Source organism: Sinohyriopsis cumingii, chromosome 17, assembly GCF_028554795.1.
Source record: "Sinohyriopsis cumingii isolate HCF-2022 chromosome 17, ASM2855479v2, whole genome shotgun sequence".
In the NCBI taxonomy this organism is placed as follows: Eukaryota; Metazoa; Mollusca; class Bivalvia; order Unionida; family Unionidae; genus Sinohyriopsis; species Sinohyriopsis cumingii.
Window position 1 is genome coordinate 55,637,313 of NC_142977.1, and position 18,554 is coordinate 55,655,866.

The following is an 18,554-nucleotide window of genomic DNA, read 5'->3' on the forward strand; positions in this document are numbered from 1 at the left end:
TATATATATATATATATATATATATATATATATATATGTGTGTGTGTGTGTGTGTGTGTGTGTGTGTGTGTGTGTGTGTGTGTAACAAGACCACAATAATTCTCGACGAGTGAACATATGGTGTTTGGTTTTTTTTGCACCAAAAGCACATATTCTGTATTGATTCAGTTTATATACTTTTCTGATAAATTAATCAATTTTTTTATAGATCATTCATGTAGTGTAGTCATTAAAATGGGATAAGTTTTGTTTTACCAGTGCATGAAATATATTTACTGTTAGAACTTGACTCTTAGAGGATCAAATTTCTAATATTTGTTAACTCTATTTTACGTCTCCACAGAATACGTATGGATGACGTTTAGTGCTTTTCGTGGAAATGCCTATTTGTAAAATAAGACTCGTGACTTTCAGACGGTATTAAAGCTTTACCTCTTTGGAATCAGGCTGTGATATAATGTATCTCTCCATAATCTAGTACATAACTCATTGGATTTGTATTTTGTATCGTAGCTTTAATAATGTTTCAGTCATATCTCTACGATGTCTGCAGTATGGCAGTTTATAGTGATGTTAGCACTGGGGAATAATGCCACAGACTTGTAGCATGATGTCCCACCCATTCACATTATCCTGACACCAGGCCGACCAGTCCTAACACTAACCTCTTAATGCTGAGCTCCAGGCGATGCAACTGTTAGCATCATTTATATAAGTCTTTGGTATGACTCGGCCGAGATCAAACCCACGAACTCCCGCATTCGAGACTGACAATCCAACCTCTAGGTCACCGGAGCGGTATGAAGACGTACCTTATTGGAAGCCTACTATGATATAATATATGTTCCCATAGTCAAGTATATGAAGACGTACCTCATTGGAAGCCTGATGTGATATAATGTATGTTTCCATAGTCAAGTATATGAAGACGTACCTCATTTGAAGCCTGCTGTGATATAAAGTATGTCTCCCAGATCTAGTGTATCAAGACGTAGCTCATTTGAAGCATGATGTGATACAATGTATGTCGCCAAGATTAGTGTATCAAGACGTACCTCATTAGAAGCATGCACTTATATAACGTATATCTCAATGATCTAGAATATCAAAATGTACCACATTGATAGCATGTTGTATTATAATGTATCTCTCCATGGTCTAATCTATTAAGACGTACCTCATTGGAAGCATGGTACGATAAAATGTATCTCTAAATATTCTAGAATATGGATATGTTCCTCATTTCAAGCGTGCAACGATATGTCTATCTCCATGATCTAGTATATCCAGACGTACCTCATGGGAAACATATGATATAATGTATCTTTCTCTGATCTAGTTTAACAATACGTACCTCACTTGAAGCATAATATGATATAATGTATCTCTCTGTGATCTAGTATATCAAGACGTACCTAACTGGAAGCTTGGTATATTTTAATGTATAGTTCCATGATCCAGTATATCAACATGTACCTTACTGGAATTATGGGATGATACAATGTATCTCTCAACGCTCTAGTATATCATGACGAACCTCGTTGGAATTATATAGTCATATGGTGTATCCCTCCAGGATCTAGTATATCAAGAGGAACCTCGTTGGAAGCATACACTGATATAGTGTATCCTTCCGGGATCTAGTATATCAAGACGAGCCTCGTTGGAAGCATACAGTGATATAGTGTATCCCTCCAAGATATATTATATCAAGAAGAATTTCGTTAGAAGCATACAGTGATATAGTGTATCCCTCCAAGATCTAGTATATCAAGACGAACCTCGTTGGAAGCATACAATGATATAGTGTATCCCTCTAGGATCTAGTATATCAAGACGAGCCTCGTTGGAAGCATACAGTGATATAGTGTATCCCTCCAGGGTCTAGTATATCAAGACGAACCTCGTTGGAAGCATACAGTGATATAGTGTATCCCTCCAGGATCTATTATATCAAGACGAACCTCGTTGGAAGCATACAGTGATATAGTGTATCCCTCCAGGATCTAGTATATCAACAGGAACCTCGTTGGAAGCATACAGTGATATAGTTTATCCCTCCAGGATTTAGCATATCAAAATGAACCTCGTTGGAAGCATACAGTAATATAGTGTATCCCGCCAGGATCTAGTATATCAAGACGAGCCTCGTTGGAAGCATACAGTGATATAGTGTATCCCTCCATGATATATTATATCAAGAAGAATTTCGTTAGAAGCATACAGTGATATAAAGTATCCCTCCAAGATCTAGTATATCAAGACGAACCTCGTTGAAAGCATACAGTGATATAGTGTATCCCTCCAGAATCTAGTATATCAAGACGAACCTCAATGGAAGCATACAGTGATATAGTGTATCCCTCCAGGATCTAGTATATCAAGACGAGCCTCGCTGGAAGCATACAGTGATATAGCGTATCCCTCCAGGAACTAGTATATCAAGACGAACCTCGTTGGAAGCATACAGTGATAGGGTGTGTCCCTCCCGGATCTAGTATATCAAGACGAACCTCATTGGAAGCATGCAGTGATATAGTGTATCCCTCCAGGATCTAGTTTATCAAGATTAAAGTATGAATCTCCTCCGATGTTGTTTTTGAATGCCAAACTGGTAAACCGAAATTTCTAATGTGACCATTCAAGATATCTTTTTCAGGCTCAAAGGCGCTGTTGAAATAATTTTACTGAAGTCGTAGGATTCAAAGAATCTTAAAGGTTTTCACACAAAATATATTTCCAATATTTGTATGACAGCTGTACCAGTAAGAAAATGTAATTGTTTAGAAGTGTGTTTGCGTTTTGCACCTGTACGTGATGAGTCCGGACAGGGTCTTCGTGTCGTCAAATTGCACACTAAATGTTAGCGACGTGAAAAGAATAATTGAAGCGGAGAAACAGCTCCGAGATCAAACATTCAAAAGCACCCTATTACTCATAAAATGCAAATGTGCGTGGTTGTTCATTGATGCTATTTCTGGATGTCTTCGGCAAACCTGTTGATCTAGGTGTGACTGGAATTGCATCCACTACAACATTCATTAGTGCGTCAATCTGAATTAGTTTTGGGATTTCATCTATAGTAACTTGTGTTTCTAGTGGTACCAACATATTAATTTCATATAATTGCATTAATGAATACGTGTCTATTCCGAACAGCTTACAGCGGTAGAAAGTAGTCACAACAAACATCTGTAGATTTGATTTTACCAAGGGTCTGCTAGGTGAGTTCTCTCAGGCCCACCGTTTGTTTTCCTATTGTTGCTTTATCAAAATGCAATGTTCCTACATTTTAGCAATTAAATCCATGACGACAATTGGGACCTTCAACTGCTTATATATGTTCATATGTATATGTGGCATCAATGTTCTGTGCCATTAAGAACTATGAACAGTACATGCTGATAATGTACAACACAACAAGAAAATTATATATATATATATATATATATATATATATATATATATATATATATATATATATATATATATATATAAACTTTCATAAATCATTGAGTAAGCGTGGTACATCTGGTATCCACGGTAGGTGTACTGATTTCAGATTGTCTCAATATTTCTTGCGATACCGCCAATAACCGGTGTATAATATCAATACTGTAGTCTAGAGCTTTTCAGGCCAATTGAGGATTTTGCTGAATCTTTTAATTATTTACCCTATACATTTTAAGACTTTGCCAGCAAGTGGAGGGAAATTCCGAAAGCTTCACATATCCATTCGATAAAATCTGAGAATGTATTAAATACCTGGCAGACAGCTCCGTTGGCTAAGTGGTTAAAGCGTCCACCTCATATGCGGGAGGTTACGGGTTGGAATCCCGGCCAAGCCATGTCAAAGACTAATAAAAATGGTACTAACACCTGCCTCGCTAGGACCTCAGCATTAAGAGTTTGGTGTTAGGATTGGTCTGACTGGTGTCAAGATAATATGGCTGGGTGGGACATGATTCTACTGTCTGCGGCATGATGCCCCAGTGTTAGATATCCCTATAAATTGCCACATTGTAGACACTGTGAGCAACTTTAATTGTAGGTAATCTGGAAAAGGAAACTGTTATGTGTTTTCATGACGGCAAAGGAACGTTTGATATATGGAACAAGCACATCCGATCAACGAATAGTATTGTTTTGGAAATTTTTGGAATTGACATGAGATAGCAAAAACAGATGATACAATAGTTCTAAACAATGATTTTTCGTCACTGTGAAAAAATCTCAATTTTTCAGGTCATACTTCATCAAGGATGAAGGAGCATTATTATTACAAATACATTATACACAGAAGGTACATTATGCTATAAAACGTGCATTTGAATTATAATACTATTTTTTTCTCATTTATCAGTTGAATATTGGTTCCCGCTGTTCCCGTGTCAACATAAACGTTTCTTTCTTTTAAGATCTGACTGTAATATATTTTTCTAAATTATCGAGGTCTTTAAGAAAAAGTGTATTCTCCCCTCTTAATCTAGGCACGACCTTTTTCATTTGATAGATGTAATATTTGGCTAGAAGAAAATAAAAATACAAAGGTTACTTGTATATTCCATCTGCAATTGTATTTCACAGTATTGTAGACTTTGCACTTGACACTGTATGTATGCCCACTTTATTCCGATTCCAATGGTACACATCATTCCATAGACTGATTATCACATTATATTCCCAAAACAAATGCAGTATTGTTTCCAGTAAATATTTGCAAAAAGTACATTCATCAGTATCAGACAATTGTATTTTTACTGGTAAAATTCTGTAACACAAAATTTAATTCATTGTAATTGTGAATTTCTTGTTATTTTAGTATATGTCAGGCCACACATCCGTATTCAGACTGAAAGTTTCATTCCATTTCTTTTCATTGGTTGGCTTAACATCCGATTTCAAGAGTGGTTTTTAAAGGTCTTATTATTTGTGATGGACAATTTCAAATGGGAAAGGGATAAATTGTCTAACCGGTGTAATTGTATCTAAACTGCATCTTTTACATAAGAACTTTACATATTGATTTATACCTTGAACAAAAAAGAAAATTCGTGACGAGACCATGATTAGTTTTAACACTAGCAAAATCAATAATAGTTCCCTGCTCTGCTAGCATATCATAAACATAAAGTACATTATGCTCAAACCATTTCTTATATATTTGTTTTAAAGGTAGAGTTTACCACATGTTATTTTCCTATGAACTGACTTAATTCTTTTACTTGCCACAGAGGAATAAATCATACAAAATATCAGGTACGCTATAATATTGGCTATTTTAATCGCTCTGAATACGATACACTATTGACCTTGCCATTGAAGAGTCAAATTGAGAAACGTGGAACAAAGTTTTCCAATGAACGGAAGAAGCCTAGAGAAATCATTACCCAGAAAATAAAACAGATGTATTCAAGAAATATTCATTTCTTTAGAGAAAAAAAAATGTAGTTTTATCTTTAAGGAAATCCTTCGGTTTGAGGAATTCCTCAGCTCTATTTTAGGAATAAAATTATTGTTTGGTCTCCAGATTAATATCTCTGCCTCTGACAGAAATCTAAGCATTGTCAGATATATCAAAATATTAACGTATGATAATCTTTAGAAGAAAAAATTTGAGTATTTTTTTCAAAGTTGTGAAATTATCCCTGCTTAATTTGCATGTTTACCATATTTACAATACCATGTGATAATGGATGCCTGTATGTCCATCCATGTACTGATGATTATCAGCTTTCACTCTGTATTCTATATATTCATGATACATTTCCACATCCAGTTCTTGAATTATAGTCTGACTATACCAATCCGTTTCTTTGTAACCCCTCCCCTTACCGATTTCAATAATGGAAACCTTTAATGTGATAAATAGTGAAAGGAACACCGTCAATTCATTCATTGATTTATAATTTCACGTGGATTTAACAAGCGGTTTAATTTCTATGTTCATGTGTGCAAAGGGATATAATTCCAAACTCTCAACTGTATAGTAATTTACGGAAATATCCGGCAGTTCTCGAATAGGATGAACTACGTCATTATGTTGTCTCATAAACTAGGCCATAGTGTACGCAATAAGGCACCGTGATAGTATGGAAAGTCCGTTAAGCATGAAATGTGCAGGGGATGCCAGTATTAGTGCCATTCTGGTCACAGTCAGGTTAGAAATTTTAAATTAATGATCCAATTGACTTAGTTATGTGCACTTTTTATCACATTAAACGTTTTCGTTATTGAAATAGGTAGGGGTATAAACAAAAGGCGATGTATAGTCAGACTATAAGTTTATTTCAGCATAAGATGTTCAGGTCACAGGTTTTTTTTATATATTTTTATAATCGAAAAATGCTTAGCATTTTAAGATGTTATGCACCACGTCACTGCTTGTTTTGTATATTTTGCTTCAAACGAATGTAATCTTCTCAGATCATAGGAATAATGTCAAGACTAGACTGGTTATCAACATTTTGTACAAACCAGTATAAATAAAATAATTGTATGTTTCTATTATGAATAGTCGCTTACGCGTGAGCCCCATTCCTATTTTGTTGTTATACCATTTAAAAACAAAACCGTCCCATTCTGTTCAGACGATGGCCTTTTAATAACGGAATAGCTTGTTCCTTGTATATATAACAATCCAGCGAAACATGTCTTGAGCGAACTCTGATGTGAGTAACCACTTTTCCTTTATGACCACAAGTGATGCATGGATCAATTTAATGTAAATGCACTGTTAAGAGTGATCACTTGCAGAATACGACCAGAGATCATGTTTTAAGGCGACAAAAACAATTACTGACTACTACCAACAACTGCGTCACAAGGGATAATCACCAATTACTTTTATTTAGTCCTTGTAATCACAACTGCTTAGATGAGTCTGCTTGCAAATTCAGTATGTTGGAAACAACACGGCTATTAACAACTGCATCACAAATAGATAAGCACTTCTGACTTTTATTTAATCCATTGTAAACACGGTCGCTTACAAGGGCTTGTTATAAAAAAAAGTAAAGTCCTATGGCTATTGTTTCCCTAAAATATGCTGCTCATTCGGGTAGCCACACATCATTAACTAGAATAAAATGCCTATCACTAACCGCTAGTGTGGTGCCGAAATCGTTTTAATCATATGATTAACCATTTATTCTTCAAGGGAAGCAATCAAGGACATGCATTGTCAATTCAAGGATACTTATGCTTTTTTCTTTCTTTGGCAAATACCGAACAACGCCAATAAGGGCATAATGAGAAATGTTCTTATGATGGCTTCAATGTAGCGGTCGAGTACGTTTTCAGTCTTTGGACACAATCCTTAATGTAACTTAAGTCTTTGTTTTTAATAAGTGGTTACAGTTTTCCAGCTTTGACTGTTATTTCAAAATATACATGTTGTTTGTTGCTTCTTTATGTTACAGTTATCGAACCAACACACCAGGCAGTTATCTGTTCACCGTAATGCATCCGGTTGACCCCTTTGTTTATCTGGTGTGTCATTGGCCAAAGCACTTTACTCCAATTATCTCTGTACTAAATAAACTACCTGTTTTGCTGTGTCATAAAGCACAAGACTAAACTTTGATTATCAAGTTAATCTTTTAATGTCATCTTTGAATTAAGCCTTTGGCTTTTGTCTCTCAACAAATTTATTTTGTTTCTCTACGCTTAGTTCTGTTTTTTATTTCATCAAAAGGTACGTATGTATTCTATACTTACGCAAAGCTTGATCAAAATCACTTCAGTTCAGTTCATACACAGGATGAGTATGTGTTTCCATAATCAAGCATATTATTGTTGTTAAGTATTCTTAGCGTGGGTGATTGTTACATCTCAGATATCGCGTATGCCCTTGACGACATACATGTATTGATTCCATCTGACAAATATTATGAGTTTTGTAAATGACACAGGCACAACTTAAGGTTTTGTTTCTTGAAATGCTAACGTTTACTCGTGAGATAACCCCATTGCATGACATCCGGTCATATGGTCAACAATTACTTGTTATGGTGAAATTTATATGTTAAAGTATTTTCCAGCATTTTTAATTTGGTAACCATTCAGTGCACGTCATATTTGAACAATAATGTCATGTGATATTTGTCATTCTCTCAGTATGACTGCTGCCGTTAATAGATTCAGTACTCAGAAGTATTGAAGAAATGGTCTTACATTGCATTAATTTGTTCAGATGGATTCATTTTGCATTGTTAATATAAACTGAAAGTTTAAAACCCGACTCCTGTTTATTATGTGTTGCTCCCACATCATGTTTATCCTCTTGTTTTGGTTTGCGTTATATTTTCTATATCAAATGACAACATACAAAATAAATTGCATGTCTAGTGCAGATAATGCGCAGAAGCTATGATCCACATAATATGGTTTATTCGTTAAAATCGAAACTTCTTGGATTCACTTAGACTCCTCCAACTTGAGTTCCAGATACATCTGTACAAAAATAACTTGACCATATAAAACAATAAGACAATCAGACTTAATTTGCACACATTCAATTCAGTGAAACCTTGTGCATGCAGTCACTTACCAAACCAATTGTATCCATGATAATGTGAGAATATTTAATCATTATACAAAATTTTCATTCACTTTTATGGTACAAACAAATATAGTAATAAATAGTAATAGGTCTCATAATACTAAGATTGTGAAGTTTTTGTAGATATTTGTCAGATGACATCGGAAACATATGATACAAGTGACACAACGGTCAGCACAATACTTACTAGTATACTGATATAATAATTACAAGAAAAACTTCATGATGGGAAAGGAAAAAAAGGCACATAATTTCACACACTACTGGCTGAAGACACGATTCATCCTTTGTATAGCTATGGGTGATATACATAAATGTACAGTACATTATCGGGAAGACATTTAAGGAAGTCGCCCTAATGACCAATATATCATAAGTAAATATAGGGAGACACCATATAGTAGACAGCTGATCTTATACATTTTGTTAATTGATATATCTAATTCATTGCTTGAGTTCGTGTTGATTCTATAGAATATTGAGATGAAAACAAGTCCTTATTTTTTTAATTCATTACGATGTTAAATAATGTGCACAATTTGATGATTACGACGACGACATCGGTAATGTAATATAAAAGTGACACAACGGTCAAGACCATAAGTAATAGATTATATAGTCGCTTACTTGTATCTTAATTGCAAGAATGATGTTCAAATGAAAAAACAGACTGAAGACGACGTGCATCATTTATATACCTACGGGTGACATATAGGCATGTACAGTACATTATTAGAAACGCGTATATGGAATTCGAACTAATGACTGGTATAAGTGAGCAATGGGAGATACCACAAAGGATACATTTGAACTATGCATTTTGTTCATAGATATACCTCATTCACAGGTGGTTTTCGCATTAATCCATTGTGTATAAAGATAAAAGCAAGTGAGTTTTGTTCATAAGATTCCATGTTTAAATGTTATTGATTGCCTAAATATTGCCTCCTATTGAGATTACATCGTACATCATAATTTTGTCTCGCAGACACGTACCATGATGTCCCGCCCAGTCACATTATCCTGATAATGTGACCGACCAGTCTTAATCCTAACATCTTAAAGTTGAGCGCAAAGCGAGGCAGCTGTTAGCATCATTTATATAAGTCTTTGGTATAACTCGGCCGGGGATCGAACCCACAGCCTCCCACATCCCATGAAGACGCTCTAACCTCTAGGCCACCGGAGTGGTATGAAGACGTACCTCATTGGTAGATTAATATGATACAATGTATGTTTCCATAGTCAAGTATATGAAGACGTACCACATTTGAAGCATGCTGTGATACAATGTATGTCACCAAGATTAGTGTATCAAGACGTACCTCATTGGAAGCATGCAATTATATCGCGTATATCTCTATGATATAATATATCAAAAAGAAACTACATTGAAAGCATGTTGTGTTATAATGTATCTCTCCATTATCTAATATATTAAGACCTACCTCACTAAATATTCTAGTATATGGATATGTACCTCATTTTAAGCATGCTACGATATAATGTGTATCTCCATGATCGAGTATATCCAGACGTACCTCATGGGAAACATATGATATAATGTATCTTTCTCTGATCTAGTTTAACAATACGTACCTCACTTGAAGCATAATATGATATAATGTATCTCTCTGTGATCTAGTATATCAAGACGTACCTAACTGGAAGCTTGGTATAATATAATGTATAGTTCCATGATCCAGCATATCAACATGTACGTTATTGGAATTATGGGATGATACAGTGTATCTTTCAATGCTCTAGTCTATCAAGACGAACCTCGTTGGAATTATATAGTGATATGGTGTATCCCTCCAGGATCTAGTATATCAAGATTGAAGTATGATTCATGAAGGATTAATTAACCTCATTAGAATTTACAGAGTGCCCTTATTTTAATTTTCTAATACGAATCAAATGCGGATAATTAATACTCAATATTTTCAGATGCACCCATTGGCTTGTAATGACTATTGGTCAGGGGATACGTTATTAGGTGTTTCTGAAGGTTGTAAAAAAAATCATCTCACTCTAATGAATGGAAGCAGTTCTGGTTTTTATTCAAATCAAATGAAGAACTTTTATTTAATTTTAATTTCGTATATATTAACATTATGATCTATGGGAAATAAATTATTGGTCCGATCCCTATAGGAGTGGAGATAGTATGTGTTTTAATGACAACTGAGTGCATTTTTTAATTTCGTTCAGTGTCAATAATTGATTTATGAGAAATTACAACACCATGAATCGTTTTGCGATTAATTAACGGCAGGCACGATTAAAATCCGAATAGTTTTGCCTTCAAAATTCTACTATTTGTATTGGAACTAAGCTAGATAAAACAGGTCGAAATCTAAATGCGAAAACATTATTGAGAAAAATGAAGTACAACCCTTTCGCAGTTCATATACACCTTAAAATCATTATATATATATATATATATATATATATATATATATAACATGAAATAAAAGCTATAATAATACAACATTATAAGAGTTACAAACCGGGATCTATCTAAAGCAGCTGATATATCAGACGCTCAAACTAGATTCGATATTATTATACCTGATACTGGAACTGTACGTTGTCAATGTTTATGGGATAATATTAAAAATGGAACAGCGGTGAAAGCAATTTCCGAATTAAACACTCGTCAAGCCAGTTTACGAACATCTTGTGTAAACAGTTCGCAAATAACAACTTTGACTCAACAAGCTCCCAAATTTAAAGGTGTGGAAGATCAACATCAAATTCATGTCATGAAACAAACAGTAGTGTTAATCGTGATATTTATTTTAGAATTGGTGAATATATTAATGAACAAAACTTAAATGAATAATGTAGAAAATATGTACTGAAGATGAAATCAAGGTGTGAATGCGTTAGACCAAACTGGATTTAAAAATGCTTACAATCATTATAGAGATTAACGACTTTACATTTTAGAAACTGTCAATGCGGATCAGGCACAAATATAGGCCGACCGTCCGTCTTTTTCGTTGCCGACCCTAGCACTTTTTCCCCAAGGTAAAAAAAGATTAAAACAAACATTTAAAATAAAACTTCGCAAAATTTATTTGTGCATCTAATTGAGCCGGTTTAGCCCAGTACTTGAAGCACTTAGTACATGATACACGGTTTGTGGCCGATTTGAAAAACATTACATTTAGCTGTTTACCTAACAAAAACTTAAATTAGCCTCACATTTAACATTGCTTGATATTAGCTTTAAAAAAAAAAGTATTAAAATCGGCGCAGTATACAACTTTATTCAGCCGTTCACCCGTAGCGTACTTTTAGAAATGGTAAAAGAAGTGTAGCGCTTGTCGTGACGTGAATTTTTTATTAACTGTTTACACATCTGATTTCTTGTGCTTGATATGAATGGTTGTTAAACTAAATTAAATTTGATTGACATTCTGGACCCTGTAATAAGTATTGTTTCAATGTTTGAACCTTGCATCAAGGAATTTTGCAAATGCGTGTTTATAATACGGGCAATCTAGAAGACCAAAAATGACCGATTCGCAGCGTTGTTCATCTTAATATGACGATTTATCTCGGCAAATACTGCCTGATCACAGTAATGACGGCAATGCAAAGTTAAAAAGTATTTCCGAGTATAGGAGCCGGAAAAGTGTTAATGGAGATATCAGTGAGTGATTTTGAACCAAGCAATGACGTTAAATACGAATCCGATGTACATGCAAGAGGGACAAAATCAGACAGCATGCTGAACAACCCTCATTTCAGCGGTATTTCGAAATTAAATGTCAAAAATGAAGACAAAAAGCCAAATTAAGACATTAAATTAAAATGTAAACGTAGAAAATTTAAAAAATAGAGTGCACTTTTCGTTTGTTTTCTCGTTACAGTTTAACCCTGTTGGATCATGTGCTATATAGCCATGACATAAAGGTTAGGCTAAATCTAATTTAAAAAAAGATTCTGAAATTGAAATTGATTTAAAATCATAATACAGCATTATGAGAAATTAAATCTAGCATAGTAGTCTGTAGAACGCTTATTCAAGAAAGTTATACTTTGGCAGAGGTTATTTTATTGAAAACTATTATGGCAGAATTATCTAAAAGACAATACCTGTGAGTTGTGATAGGGGCTTCTCAGTAAAGAACAATATTTATATACAGATAAGAAACAAACTAAGCTGAGAAACAATGAATAGATTAATGATTGCACAACTAGAGGCAATATATTTTGAAAGATTTAAATTGGGGTCTTGGGGTATGTGAGAAAGAAAGAGAGATAGAAGTGTTATAATAATATTGAACTATGGCTGTTTCCTCCTCTCGTTTAGTTTTGCTATACTTTCCCTTTATTTTTGTGCTTTGCTGAAGGTGACATACATTATTATTGCAGAAAAGACAGCGATGGAATCCAAGGGAATCGAGAAATCGTTAGAGGTAAACATAATTCTTAAATCAGATATCAGCATTTTAATTTTATTGTATGTTTCACAAATTGTCAACAAATTGCTGATTATGAGCGTAATTATAATTGAAAGAGGTCATTCAAGTAGTTTACACTATATACATTGAACAAGTTTAGTATACAACGTTCGAATTCATGTTGACAATGTAACTATTTTCTTAAAGAGCGTACCGTAACGATGTGTAGACTGAATATAATACTTCATGGTGACCATTGTTAATCCTTGTTGTTGAAAACTCTTGCCAGTCAATAAAATGATCACATGTTTTCACTATCAGTCACATGAGATGTGAAAACATGTCAATCACTTGAGATGTGAAAACATGTCTAAAATGGTGTGTGTGTATGTGTGTGTGTGTGTGTGTGTGTGATTTGGATTTTTAACGTAGCTTTAACAATTTTTCAGTCATATTCCACTCACAGGAGAAAGAGAAGAACACATAAAAATGGAATCTTGTGTACTACTAATTTTATAAATGGTCATATTTTAGTCCATTAAGATCTCAGAACAGTTAGATAATGAGCGAGAATTGCGCATTTTGATCAAAACTTGAAATATGGGCTTATATCGTCAAGATCTTGGATCGAATCGATAATGAGGGATCAACACATATTACTGAGCTTGTCATCTCACCACTCTAATAATCATTTGTATGATCTCATTTTGATCAAACTTGATATATTGTTGTTGTTGTAGGGTTTAACGCCATTTTTCAGCACACTCGGCCACTCGGGGCCCCAACTTGATATATAGTCTTGTCGTCAAGATCTTGAGCAATTTCGAGTGTAAGCGTGATCCACGCATACTAATGCAGAGACCTTGTATCAGATTTCACATGGTTGTTCCCTCCCCTGAAGCTAAAGTTTTTTTATTTATGTTTTTGTCCTTTTTTAATATCCGATTTGATTAAACTTCAAGTGATCAAGATCCACTGTTATTAATGAGAAAATCTTGTAACAGTTTTATATGGTTGTTACCTCCCCTGAAACCATATTTATTTAATATCCGACTTGATTAAACTTCACAACATAGGTTTATATGATCATGATCTCGCATGAATTTGATGATGCGAGAGATCCATGCATATTAATGGGGTACCTTTGCATGGTACTTGTTCTAGAGATTTTATTCCTTCCGATTTTGACTAAACTTGTTCAGTAATGTTAAATCTGTAAGATCTTGTACGAGTAGTCATGAGTTATATCCATGCTTATTAATGGGGTTAATTTACATCAGATTGGTTTATCCTGACAACACCGACACGACTATATTTCTGATCATATTGGTTAAGAGGCCTATATCATCGATATATGTATTTTCTTACTATAAGCAAGATCGACGTTTGTTAACATATTAAACATGTGATCTTGCATATGATTGGCTGAGCTTCTTTCTACATGACACGCTGTATTTCTGATCCGATTTTAATTACACTTTGCAAATAGGCTTATATCGTCAAAATGTTGCATGATTCATATTATGAATGAGACATTTGTTTAGATACGAAGTGATATTGCATCGTATTCATATATGTTTTAACACTATACAGGCTATATTTTGCATAAGATATTGACCAAACTTTGTATTAGGCCTATGTCAACAAGATATTGCTTCGAAATGATTAATGATATGACTTTGCATCTGATTTATTTTCTCAGCTTGTCAACAGTCTAGCAACTATATTTCTCATCAAATTTGTATCAACCTTTTCAGATCATTTTCCATGGCCAAGATGGGATCTATTATGAGCAAGATCTAAGAAGAATAATTAGGTACTCTTGTATATGATTGGCTGAATTTGTTACTAACCTTGCTACTGAACTCCGATTGGATATGGCTCCACCTACAGCTTATAGTATCATGGAGTCTTCAGAGTGTGCTATCAGCGCATATTAAGGAGATACACTGCATCCGATTGGATGGGCTTGTTTTCTTTATAGTTCTCGACACTTTATTTCTTATTAAATTTATTTAAAACTAGGTAAACTGGTTAATTATCAAGGTCTTAGATGACTTTTATTATGAGCAGAAGACTTTGCATAATAAGTATGCCGTATAATTATTATCGGGATATCGAGATATCGTATAATAAGTATTAAAAAATCTGGTAAATAGTAAATATATATATACAAGAATTACATAAGCATGTTTAGTGAAATGGCCAACTGTAAAATTGTGTAAAAGATGAACAGTATCATTCGGACCCAAGTTTGGTTTTAGGTTATGGCGTTACGATTTTACCTACAGACACCATTTTATTCCTTCTTGTACACATTCATATTATTCACGTTTTCTGGGTTTATATCGTTCTCTATCTTTTGTCGAATTGTTGCAGATTGATAATAATTGCATTTTACTATTTCAAGATTTATGGTAGTATTTATTCCTAGACTAAAGTATCTGATGATTAAAGTTGTAACCATTAATACTAATACAATACACCAAAAATATTAACACCTTTATGCCAATAATACTAACACCTGTATACACAATGCAGTACAAAATGCAATAAACTAGCAACGGCAGGAAAAGACACAATGTGCACAAAGCAATACGCTAGCAGAGGCAGACACAAAACATAAAACACAAAAGCCAAATCCAAAACAAAACACATACCAAATCCAAAGCAGCAGACCCAAAAACCAAACATAAACACGAAATTCAAAAATCAAACACAACCCAAAGCCATCGAAGCAAACAACAAAAATAAAACATCAACGTACTATACAACAAACAAACAATTAGAGAAACACAGTAGCCTCTAAATAGAAAATGGTAAACAAGATGTGTTTATGTTTGGTTTTTGGGTCTGCTGCTTTGGATTTGGTATGTGTTTTGTTTTGGATTTGGCTTTTGTGTCTTTTCCTGCCGTTGCTAGTTTATTGCATTTTGTACTGCATTGTGTCTTTGCCTGCCGTTGCTTGTGTATTGCTTTATTCACATTGTGTTTGTTTGTTATTTTGTTTTCGATGTTTGTGTTTTGGGTTGGTTGTTGGGGTTTTTGTTGGTGTTGGTGTTTGTGTTTGGTTTTTCTATCTGGCGTTTTGCATCTGATTTTCAGTGTCGAGATATTAGTTTGTCAAAAACTGGCTGCAATCCGGTAAAAAAATTTTTTTACCTATGGCCTGTTGTTTACCTCAAGATCCTAAGGACTCTGAAGGTTGGCTAAAATTCTCAAACAGTATCAATCATATTCGGAAAAGCCTCTAAGTATCCAATCATTATATGAAATGGCCATGGTAATAAGAAAATATGAATTAAACATGCGGCTAAAATTTATTTTTTATTTGTCTGCCCTTGAGTCTCAGTCTTTAAAGGGAAACTACCGTAGTTGCAATGTTGAATTAGCACTCCAAAAGCTATTCACATCCATGCGCCCCTATTCCACTTGATTCTCAAAGCCAAGGTCAGTGATATTGTATCAGAGATAGGAATGGGCTAGCTAAATGAGTGCAATTTCTTGTGAAAGCAGTAAGTGCTGTTCCGAAGATTTTTTAAATACATTTTTAAAGGCAAAATCCGTCGATTTGCTTGGGTTTTCTCCATTATGTGCCAGTGCGATTAACAGCTGCATCACTACATCCATAAAAATAAGTTTTCTAAAATTTACTGTAATTTGGAGACAACGAGGCGTTACAAACTTAGCTTGTACAAAAAATGCTTCTTACAAATATCATAAAAAGCAACGGATCGTTGTCTATTCTCGGATCAGCTTACATGTCCAGCATACGTGTATGTCTTTTCATACATTAAACCTGATACAAGAGCAACATCACATTGTCATCGTCATATCGTACAACAATTCAAAATGTGTATGATGCAATATGCATTGCATGAAGAATGAGTTGTGTATATGCTTCGTCTAAAGTTGAAAATAACTAAAGGGGCTTTAAAGTTTTTTGACAATCCATCCACGCTGGTAACAGTTAGCGTCTTCATGTTTGCTAGAAATTCGCAGATAAACTTGGCTACGGACATTTTGTTCTCCTCACTGCCTAAGAATAATGCGGAATGTGAATACATACTTTGTCGCATCGCTTCCATCGTTTTGACAAGAACGCCCCATTGTTTTGATTGAATCAGGACTGTTATATCGATCAAAAATAATTGTTACCGGGTTCTCGCCATGAATACATTTGAGCTGATCCAGGATCCGCTTAATAAAATTAGTTCTCCTTGTTCATTAAAAATCTGAAACAATCGGTCACTAATTGTCTTTCGAATTGATAATTTCGACATGACGTCATCACTGGGACTCAAAAAAAACTCTGCTATCTGACTCATTCGAGTAGGTGATTTACTCAGTTTTTATCCTTTCAGACCTTTGTATTTGACCGCTCCGGTCGTGGGTTCGATCCCCGGCGGAGTCATACCAAAGACTTACAAAAATGGTACATACAGGTGCCTTGCTTGGCGCTCAGCATTAAGACATTAGTGTTGGGACTGCTCGGCCTGGTGTCAGGATAATGTGACTGGGTGGGACATCATTCTGTATGTCTGCGACATGATGCCCCACTGCTAGGTATCACTATAAACTGCCACACTACAGACATCGTAGCGATATGTTAAAGCTACGTTAAAAATCCAAATCACACAAATCATACCTTTGTATTTGATAGCGAAGAAAACCCTTTAAACCTGCTTTTTTGCTTTAAAACCAAATATGTATAACCATCATCTTGAAATATATGCCCAAGATTTTCCAAGATTCATTTTGAGAAGTTATATGATGACGAAATTAGACACTTGTAAGACAAGGTGAAGGATATGACCTGAGTAAACAACGTTTTCCCCTACCGGAGTCAGACGTCAAGCCTGTTGCACCGCGTATGTCGAAATTATCAATTGACATGATCAAGTGGGATCATTCTCCGTGTCTGCAAGATCTTGTAATATGGCCGAAAATAATTCCAATTTCTTGGCTAAATCGGGTATCAGTTAATGAAAAAACATCAATTAATAAGTTGTCCTTCTGCACTGGCAGGCGAAGCAAAGAAAATCAGTCTTCATAACTAAATTGCTTGATGATCTGGTAGTAAAGATATACATGCCTTTTTTATATTTCGGATCAAGAAAATATTACCGTGATTTTTCGACAACTTCAAAGTCATGCATATAAAGTTACATAGTGCACAAGTTTATTTTCTATAGCGGGGGGGGGGGCGCATATTGTGTTTGCCTTTTTTAATACTTAAAAAGACATTATCATGGATAAAATGACCGTATATTTATTAAGGCGAAACATAAAATATATGAACATTTTCACAAACGATTCGTTCTTTATTGTCAAGCGTAACTACGATCGTTTATCCAGGCATTATTTCTGCATTAAATTAATGCAGACGATTATATCTGAAGTATATATGATTTGTCGCGGATGTGGCAGATCCAATATAACCTTCTGGAATCCGTCGACTACAATATCATACAGATTTAATTTTGTTATACCATATGTGGTGATATTTTGATCCCCATAGCCATTCTCACATGCATATGTTGTTTTTTTGCCAAGAAAGGTAAGATTGGGAC